Here is an 11390-nt window from a genome sequence, read left to right as displayed (position 1 = left end):
TTATTAGATGGCATCTCCTGAACGGTTCAACGGATCTTGATGATTGGAATAGAATGATAGAATTGATAGTAGAACATAGTCTGAAAAACACATAGGCTACTTATTAACTTTTCTTTTTTAATTCCACGCGGACGGAGTCGCGGACGACAGCTAATCTAAACTAAAGCTAAATTGGAGTTTTAGCTATAGTTGTATATTTGAGCCAAACTGATTTAAATTCAAATAACCTTCTTTATTTTACTTGATTAAAATATATGTTTTAGCTTTTTGTGCCCAGGTGTTCCTTATCGCATTAAACCTAAAGCAATAAAAGAAAACGAAGGAACAACGTAATGTCGTTTGTGTTTCAAGAGCTTTAAATTGTCCATAAATTATTATTTCGAGGCGTGCTAAGTCCTTAAAGAAAAAACAGCATTGTAAAAAGTTTTTCAATTAAGAATTTCCACGTTGACATTCTTTGAGATTTTTCTTGAAAAAAAATAACTTTTTAGAGTGTTTTTATATTATTTACTAAAAGCAGAATATGTTAATATGTTAACTACATTACTATGTACATATGTTAGTTACTTAACTTCAAAATGGATTATATAGAGAGATACAATACCGTTTAAAACATATTGTTATCTCTGTTTAGTCAAACATTATGACAAGGATGACGATAAGTTTTGTACACAGATTTTAGTCTCAGAAACGCACGTTAAAATCAACAACACGTTTAGTTTAAGCCATGAAAGCATTTTTGACTTCAAATAAAGTTTTCCAAAAACATCTTACACGCATACAATGATGAATACAGCCGCGCACAAGGGGTTTTTAGCCGCGCGATAGTTTCATCGTGCGCTTAAACAGTATAAGCATGTAATTTGTGTAATATCCATATTAAATACACGCACAATTAAACTATCGCGCGGCTAAAACTAGTCGTACTACGGTCCAAGTGTGCGGTGACTCCTAATGATACTATTTTTTTTTTCAGATTTAAAAAAAAATAATTGTATTAACTTTAGCACACAATTTTAAGCCCCTATAATTAATATAATCCGTATCAAACCGCGAAATTACTTAAAGCAATATTAAGCTGGGTTTTATTATGAATAAAAACAAAGGTTCCTAATTAAATTTTCCCTGCAAAAGGTTTGCTCTTTCTATATAAAGGTTTTATTTATCTTTTATTATTAAATACCTAATCAATTTGATTTAACGCAACTCAAACCAAAAATTGTAATTAATTAATTTAATAGCATTCACTGCGACACAGAATTGTTAAATAAGCATAAGAATAAATTTAAATTATTCAAACTTTCGTGACACATTATAGTAAACTGATACAAAAACGGCTAAACACTCACGTATATTCGTCCGGTGGCTTCATCAGGATGAGCTCAGTGAGCGACGGGCAATAATACCAGTACCACTCATCCTGATGAAGGGCCCCCGATGGGCTCGAAACTAATCGGTGCCGCCACCGGACATATATACGTGAGTGTTTAGCCGTGTTTATATAAGATAAGAATAAATTTATTTCACAAAAACACATCAGAATAATACACATTGATGTATCTTGCTGACTCCGAACCAGGCTTGGCCTGTATCTCGGGGCCTAGGATTGCACTAACAAAGAACATAATAACACTGTGTAGATATGTACATATCATGTAAAACTAAGCGTGATAGTACTAGGAAAATAAGAAAATAGGTGAAGACATTAAACTAAGTAATTCTGAACTGCAATGGTCACTTAACGTAGGTTACGGTCATTAAATGGACTAATCCTAATTGTCTACTAAATAAAAAAAATGTACCTTAGTTAGCCATCTAGTAAACAAATCTGAGATTACTTTGTGCAAATTATTATAGATTTTTTTTAATATGCTTTCATTTATGAAGTTAAAATTATAATTTTATAAAAAGTAAAGGCTTTTACTTATATTTTAACTTGCTATTTAACAAATCTGGACAGAAACAAATGAGCTACAAACATATCCATCGAGCTGTCGTCGTGAATATGTCACACGACTTACAAGGGTTCAACAAAAAATATTGAACATTAACAAAATCTACAATCATATAGAAACTTTAGTTAACTTTTTTTTAGTTAATTAAACTGTCATAATCATAGTAATATTATACATTTGGATGTTTAGAGGATAGATCGATATTTATTTGAAGGTATCTCCAGAATGACTGAACGGAAATTTGGCATCCATATAGAATATAGTTTAATATTAGTTTAGTTTAGCGGGCGACAGCTAGTATTAAAAATATAAAAAACATTTCAAGTTTAATTTAATCGACTGTTTTCTTGCAACTGCATGAAACTATATTACGACGTTACGCTCTTAACATATCTGTAATTACGCAGGGTTTCAATACACTGTGAACTTTTTCTATATCATTTTCTACGATTTTTATGTTAACACTCAGTTTAATGGAAGAATAATGGAACAGATTGTAAAAAAAGAAGCCAAAATTCAACATTTATCTTCCATATTCAACCGTATAGTAAACTTTGCTTGCTTTTATGTTTACGAATAGATTTAACTTTACTACACTGAATTAAATTAAATAAATCAATAATCGCTCTCAAGATAAGCTACGTAAGTTCAGTATTCCAAGTTAAAGCAAATATAAATACAAGACTAACAAAGGCGAAGTACCGAGAACACAAGTGTTTGCTCGAAAACAAGAACATTATGTTCGCAAATTTAAATTGCTCTCCAAAGTTGTGATGCTCAAAGTTTTGATTCTTATCTTTCTTTAACTAAAGCAACATATCACCACCATCAGGTGAAAGCATGGTAGATAATCGATTGATTTTTCTTCCTAAGATGGCCTTCCCATCCTTTTCTTATAAGGTAAGGGGAATGGGATATGCTGGAGGAGGGTACATGTAAGAAAAGCAAACATTCTTTTTCTTTGTGTCTCCTCCTCTGTCGATTAAAGGTAAGGCAACGCATCTGCAATTGTGGATGTCTATGTGCAGCGGTTCTTTCGCCATTTCGGCCAATTCAGGGAGCTTTTTCGTTTACCACCTTATAATATCAAAAAGAAAAAAGTAAAGCATGTATTGTGAATATTTATTCCACGTTTTTAGATACTTTTAAAACTGATTAATTTAATTCAACTACTATTTTATTAGGTGTGACAATGACTGATCTGTTTATTAGTATCGGCCCAAAGCGGGAATAATGCAATTTATCAGCAGCTGTTTATTTAATCGACTTCGGCGACCGGATCAATTAGTCAGCTGTATTTTCAGATTATTGCAATCGAGCGCCATCTAGTGATGTTTGATTTTACTAAAAGCTCATTCATTAATCAGATCAAATTTACGTTCAAAATTACAGATTTCTGATTGATTTTGTCTTTTCTGATTTTTCTGATTCTGGATGCATTTATTTTTATATTCACTTATAGTAAATTCACATGGACTAACTCTAATTATTTTTTTCCAATTCACTCTTGTAAATCCTCCTTTACATATGCGAAACTATCAAAATACGAACATTTTATTAACAGAATTTCCCCTTAGAAAAATTATTGAGAAACAAGCTTTCGCCCGCGACTCCGTTCCCGATGGATTAAAAAATAATGAATAGTCTACGTGTTCTTGCAGACTATGTTCTATATATGTGTCAAATTTCATCAAGATCCATTAAGCGGTTCCGAAGATATCTTCTAACAAACATCCAGTCTTCTAAACTTTCGTATATTTAATATTAGTAAGATTTTCTAAAACAAAATCAGACAGTAATTTCAACTTCGAGAACGTTTATGTTACTTTCAATAGTCATGGCTTTTCATGAACAGTTTACATCTGCCTCTTTGGTACTAGAACAAAACGATGTCACCTATCGCACTGAAATACGTCCGAAAAAGCAAATATCCGGACATTTCGACCGGACATTTGTACCCGCACAAGTTTGAAATGTGAATGTTTGTTCCGGAAACAGTATTCATACTTTAAAAATTCCTTTTATATTTTTACTTATATCATGTACAATACTAGCATCTCTAGAAAGATATATTATAGCTCATAATTATTGTTAGGAAGAAAATCCGACACTGTGCCGGTGTACTGGCGCAACACTGGCGTTACTAAAATGTCGACGTTTATGTCCCCTCACTAATCAATCTGACACTTGACTTGGTAATGTAAACGCGCCATTCACGCCAAAGGATTCTAATTAATAATGTCTAAAATTATAAACTTGTAGACATTAACTGGAAGGTAGTTGGTGTATGCGGGAGTAAGTAGAGCTTTTTTTTTAATTCCACGCTCTTGAATTCGCGAGTCAAAAGGTAAGTACCATAAAATGTTAACTAAAGTCTTCGAGATGTAATTTGGTATCATTACATCTTACTTTGTTCTAAGCGTAAAATTAGTGATATATTTGGGTAGTTACAACAAAGGGTGGTTAATTTTTGTTATTATTTTTTTTTTTTTAGGTTTTGAATATATTCTGAAGAGCAATTATAATTTAAATAAGTAGAAAAAATTGTAATTTACGGTATAATTTTTTAGGTAGTTTTTATTTTATCTGCATATATGTCTTTTCATTAAATTTACATAAACAAAAAAACAGTGATACTAAATTAACAACTATTATTAAGTCGAATTAAAGTATACACTATAATCCTACTAAAATATGATGAAAAGAATGTTGAAAACCAATCAAACTTACCTCCACTCTTTTAGAATCGGTCGGTTTATAACATTAGTAGAGAAAATTCATAGGTTTTAACGTTGACACTGATTGATGCCTTCATTACCTTCTGACCCGAAGAGATAAATAATGCAATTAATCAAGCGCTGTTTAATCTATCGGGTGCGCGGCGAGAGTTAAACAACTCCAAACAATTAGTCAACGTTGCTTAACAAATTATCACAATCAATACAACTCTATTTAATCCGAATTACACAATTTATAATCCATCATCTATTAAACAGTGTTTATTTCATAGTAGTTCAAATCAAGATTGTTAATGAATATTTTTATCGAATATTAAGTATTATTTAACAAAGTTTGGTTGTTACATTTCTCAAATAATTTTGTAAATCTTAATACCACGATGTAAAGGAAATATATTGTAGTACAGCGCCATCTAGTGGTAATTAGTGTAAACTACTTATTTCAAAAAGCTCTTACAATAATAAAACGAGGTGTATTTTTATTTCTCGTTACCAAAGTCTTTTGAAGTTCGCTTTCACCAAATCATATTAGTTTCCCACAAATGGAAGCAAGAGAACTAATTTTTAACTTTACTTAGGAAAAGTTCAAAGGTTTCTGCGTTGGTCGTCGACAACTTTCTACTTATTTTTATGGCTGCGCAATTTTAAAAAGTTATTTCTCATAACTGTAATCTATAGTGCTGAGTATTATTTTGTATTTCACAAACAAAACGAAAAAGTAGTAAAAGGAACTTAAAACCAAGTGGTTAAGATTTAATTTTGTATATTTGTTGAAATCATTATCACACCCTACCTCTGTTCCTTGGGTCTGCGTAGTATGTAACTACTTCCTTACATATCTATCCGCCGTATCATCAGCTCACTATACGTCCTCAATGAGGGGCTCGGAGCCTAACCTAAGTTAGGGGTGACTAGGCAATAGTCATCCACGCTGACCCAGCGCGGATTGACTTCAAACATGTCATTGAATTTCTTCTCAGATATGTGCAGGTTGCTTCATATGCTCTCCTTCACCGTGAGAAAGTCGAATAAAAACACATTAGTTCATGGAAGTATTCGAACCAAGGACCTACAGATTACAAGTCTATTGCTTAATCAATGAGCTATAGACATTACTCCATCGTATAAATAAATTCACTCTCTTCATATTTTGTTTTTTTAATTCAATACAATATTTCATTCAATTGTATATCGTGGTATTTAAAAACAAATCCCCTCGTGTATTTATGTGAACAAAAACCGACTAAACCTAATTCGTATTCATGTAAACAACGTAACTCCGCTTTTAGACCGGGCTTCGCATTTCAGGCTCCAATCTAACTTTATTGCCAGCCTTTTTTGTCTATTTTCCTTAACTGCACTTTCACGGCTGTAGTTTATTCAACTGTTCCTATCCATGAGAGTTCTATTTGTTGCTAGGTCTATATTAATTAGCTTACAAATTATGTGATTTTTCCATAAAAATTAGCAGGCCTAATTAGTAGACTGTTTTTACTAATTTACACTAGATGGCGCTGGAAAATATATCTTAAAGTACGGGTACCATATTCTCACAGTTATTCCGCAAGAACTAAAGTCAATAAATAATTGTTTAAACGAATTAAACTCATAATAATCTTACTAATGTTATAAATGTGAATGTCTAGATGGATGGATGGATGTTTGTTTAAAGATATCTCTGGAACAGATCAGCGGATCTTGGCACTGATGTAGAACATACTTACTGCTTTCTTTTTAATTCCGCGTGGACGGAGTCACGGGCGACAGCTAGTAATGGATAAATAACTTTATAGGAAGGTATTCTTCTGATTAGCGACCCAAAGTTTCTACGTGATCGTAAATTTCGTTAAGGTTCAATATATTTTTGTTCTACCCTTGTCACCCGCGTGACATATTCATGACGACAGCTCGATGGAAATATGTGTTTTTCAGCTCATTTGTTTCTCAGCCTTGTTTAATACGTAGCTTAATATAATTATACGATTGTTTTGATTTAAAACACATTTTTTTGTTATTTCACAAACAAACTCTATTTTAGGCATGCTTTCGACCCACAAAATTGATTTAAACAAAGGCTTTAATTTGAATCTTAAATCGCTAAAACTTTATTCAGTTTAAACACTTAATTCATCATCAACGTGCCCTTATCCCTATCGAGGGTCGGCACAGCATGTACTACTCCTCCATACACCTCTATCAGCCGTCATATCCGAGTCTACCCCCTTCTTACGCATATCCTCTTTCACACAGTCATTCCATACTTTTTTTGGTCTTCCTCTACCCTTGTAGCCATCCACATTCAATCTCATTACTTTTTTGCTTATATCATCATCATCCCTCCTCATAACATGTCCAAACACTTAATTATTTAAAAAAATAAACATTAATAAAGTCTGTAAATAATTTAAATTTTCATATTAGCCGTGCGATAGTTTAAAATAATTTCATGGCAGAGCGCAACGGAAAAGTTTTCGAAAGGATTATTCAAAGTAAGACTCTAGGGAGGTTGAAGTTGTTTCGTGCAGAATTTAAATTGCTTGTATACTTTTTCATAAAATAATATGCGTTTTATGTAACAAAAAACATCGCTTCTCTTATGTATAAGCACAAAACTTACCGACTCTAGTATATTATAATCTTTTAAAGTCTTTTAAATTTTTAATAAGAATAAGCAAGGAGATTAAAGCAATTTTCAAATAACCAACTTACTAATTTTATGAATGCAAATTTTTTGATGTATGGATGCATGAATGTTTGTTAGAAGGTATCTCCAGAACCGGCTTAATCTTGGCACAGATGAGGAGCATTGTCTCGTAGAACACATAGGCTAGTTATTAAACATTTTTTATTGAAGGAGTCACGGGTGATAACAAGTAATAAATTACTTACTCGATTCTAAAACCTCTATTTAATTCGACATACGGTATATTTAGTAACAGACAATAAGTAATTATGAACAATTTTAAACAATTAACTTATTCGACTTAAATTAACTTAAAATAAGTCTGTGTAAAATGTATCCCCCTGTATGAAATACATTGACAAAGTAAACAAATAATTCATATAGGGATGACCTACTTCTGATTTAACGATCGATTACCACTACCATATAAATATTTAACGACCAAAAAATATCTGATTCGGGAACAATTTTTTACACCCCTGTCATACTTATCGCTCTGATATTACCAACATTTACATAATAATGCAGGCCACACACGCTACGTTTTGTATGAAGATTTAAACCTTGCAGGATTGACTGATTTATGCATGTAAACTTAAAAACATCTTACAATAGCTAACGTGTGCGTCTGCATTACATATACGTGTTTTTTTCACAACCTTGATATGACCTTGAACTATAACTTTGTTTTGTAGTATATCAGAAACATAGCGAAATAAAGTATAAGTAAGTTATAGTAACTTAAATAAGTTAATTAAGTAATTTAAGCTGTAAGTAAATGAAGTTTAGGTAATTGATATTTTCTTTCTTGCCTTTGTCCTAAATTCGTAAAAAATTACACAACATCCCAGAATATTGTTTTAACAATAACTTACTGTATTTTTTTGCCATAGATTACATTCACTTTTATTCATTTCGTCAGTTTGTCAAATACAAAGACTCATTTTAATAAAAGCAATGGACAAAGCACTACAATAAATCAAAATTAACAAAAGCTCGAAAAAAAAACTTTTGCAAAATTAAAATCTTGATTGAAAAAGTTCCGCGTCATTTCTTTTTAGGTAAGATTCAGAGTGGCCGGAACAATCAATTACGAAAAGTTACCGTTCCCTTGAATGGGGAATGCAATTGAGACGAATAATGACAAATCTTGTTTTTTTCTTCTTAAATGAAAAGAATTATTGGGTCCACCTTCAAAAGTTACGAATGTTTTGAGCAATTCTATGAATTTATTAAAACTTTCGAGGGATATTTAAATAAGTTATTTAAAAAAGCTACTTAGTATAAGGCCGTCGAAATTTACGACCAACTAGTTCCAATTTATAAAAGAATAAAGATTTTTTTATTTGCATTCTCAGTGGCCAGTACAATCTCTTTAATTAACAAACTCATTATCCACCAAAGAGGTCGAATACATCCGACTTTACTAAAAAAAGAATTAGTCAAAAATACAAGGACCAATGTTAATAGCTGATAAATAAACAAATGACTGTATAATATAAAACATGAAGAGAGTTTCTGTAAATTCAACGATAATTGGGGCGTTTCCAAGAGATGTAACTGAAAGGAAATAATAGAAATAATCAAACGGTGCTCCTCTGGAGTGGGATCCTTTCTATATGCAAATAAGTGTTCCGTCATGAACGAGAAATGCTTGTTTGTGCTTTCAAATACGTTATTCTACTATACTAAAAGAATCATACTAGTACTTGCATATTTAACTTTTGTTTTTTGGTGACGTTTCTTTAGAAAACATAATTTGAATTTTAAAAATCTCTGTAAAAGTTAAAAAGAGTATAATTCAGCATTTTAAGCCGCTTGTTAAAATTATGACTGCGCTTGGTACGAGCAAGCAATTCATAATTACGAGAACAAAAGGAATCGTAAAAATTGTTACTGCTGCGCTGCTTCAATATTAAGACGAATAAAAAGCTGAAATGCAATTTTCATTTTTTTTTCTTATTACTAAAGAGATTTATAAAAATAGTTTACCTCAAAAACTTCGGCTTAATTATGACTATAATAACGGTTGGTTTCTGATACCAAAATATTTGTGTTAAACATATCGTCAACCCTGTCATCATCATCATCTTTAATTAAACAAAGATAACAACATGTTTTGAACGGGGATTTTGATCTCAGAAATCAACGGTAAGCTACATTATTAGAATAGTAGGTAAGCAAAGTAAGTGGAGCGTCGGTGGCTCGGTGGTCAAGCACTTGACTTGCAATCTGCACGTCCTGGGTTTGAATCCCGCCATGTACCAATGTGTTTTTCGATTTCCGATTTACATATGTACATTTATCCGACGTTCTTACAGTGAAAGAAAACGTGATGCAACCTGCACATATCTGAGAAGAAATTCAAAGATATGTGTGAAGTCAACCAACCCGCACTTGGCCAGAGTGGTTGAAGTGCGGGTTGGTTGACTATGGCCTAATCAAGGTTGAACTTAGGGTAGGCTCCGAGCCCCTAGGTGGGGATGTATAGCTGATGATGAGGTAAGCAAAAGTAGACGTAGCCCAGAATTATTACAAGTAAATCAATCCAAGCAATGCAAAATACTAAATGTGAAGAAAACGGAAAAATGTACCAAATTTTTAGGTCACAAATGAAAATCAGTTAGTAATATTTAAAACATATTTGTTTATCAATTTTAATATAAAAAGAAATTTCAACTTATAATTTAATCGTGGTATTTATTTATTTTCTATTCATAAAGGAAGTAATTTGTATGGTAAGACTTCAGTGCACGCAATTCAAAAGACATGGCGGTCCGCACGGGAGCAGTGGTAAGTGGTGCAATATGTAAGCTTTAGACTTACAATTAAATATATACCTCAAAAAGATAAATAATATTAGTTAATTTTACGTCAAAATTAGCTGAAAATCTAACTAAAAAAAATCCTAGACAAAAAACCTAACTGGCTATAAGCTTATCGTCTCAACAGCTGTGCGACTCTACTCTATGTTTTTACAAAGATAATGGTGGTATGACACTAAGTTTTTGGACAAATCTTTCAATAGTGGAAACATAAGGATATTGACTTTACTTACCTCGGATTGGACTTGACGTTAGAACACAATTTCAAGTTTTAGCACCGCAAATGTACTAATTTTCTTTGCTATTATTACCGTGAGATACAAGCGAAACACCCGTACGAAAAGATATTGCTATCTCTGTTTTTTTTCACAAAGAATGACAGAGATAATATCAAATACAGGAGGTTCATTGTAAAATTTCGATGTTATATTTATATTTAGTATCCGCCTATATCTTATGACTTGAGAAGTATACGTTGTCAAGTGAGACTGTAAGCACAATAGCGCTCCTTTGTGGCTGTAAAGGATTGCAGTCGGACGCCCTTCGTCAGCGAACTGTTCTTCTGTGCGTTTTATTTTGTCCGGCCATTGTTGTCATGTCTGTTATAAAAGTTTTCCAGTTCATAAGAAAAATGTAATTTAATATGATATTTGGTTCCAACATTCGAAGCAATTTTTTTACGACTGTTGAAATTTAAAACTATTCCAAGATATTATTGTGATGTTAATTATTTATGTTACATGTATTTCCATTCATATTTTAGACTTAATTTGAATCGAATAAAATAAACAAGACCTAATTTTCATCCTCTTTACCTTCCCATCACATTCTTATCAGGAAAGGATTAAAATAGGAAGTTGAATAGACAGGAAGTGGTCGTATAGGAAGAAGAAATATTCCTTTTCTATGCCTACCTGTAATTGACGGAAAAAGGACGCTCTTTTCCATCAATTAAAGACAGGCAACGCATCTGCATTTGCGGATGTCTATGGGGAGCAGTTTCTTCGCTATTTCTGCGAATTTAAGTGGCAGCTTGCTCGATTGCCACCTTATAATGTAAAAAAACGTGGTGCATTCCGTGAAACAATAACGCGATTTTGTTCCTATTAAAATTTGTTATAATTCCATTTATACCAAACATCATTGAAATTGTGCTTCTGCACAATAATTTACTAGGAAATCCAAAATC

This window comes from Papilio xuthus, unplaced genomic scaffold (assembly GCF_000836235.2).
Source record: "Papilio xuthus unplaced genomic scaffold, Pxut_1.1 DF826945.1, whole genome shotgun sequence".
NCBI classification, from domain to species: Eukaryota; Metazoa; Arthropoda; class Insecta; order Lepidoptera; family Papilionidae; genus Papilio; species Papilio xuthus.
Note: the sequence above shows the minus strand (reverse complement) of the source record.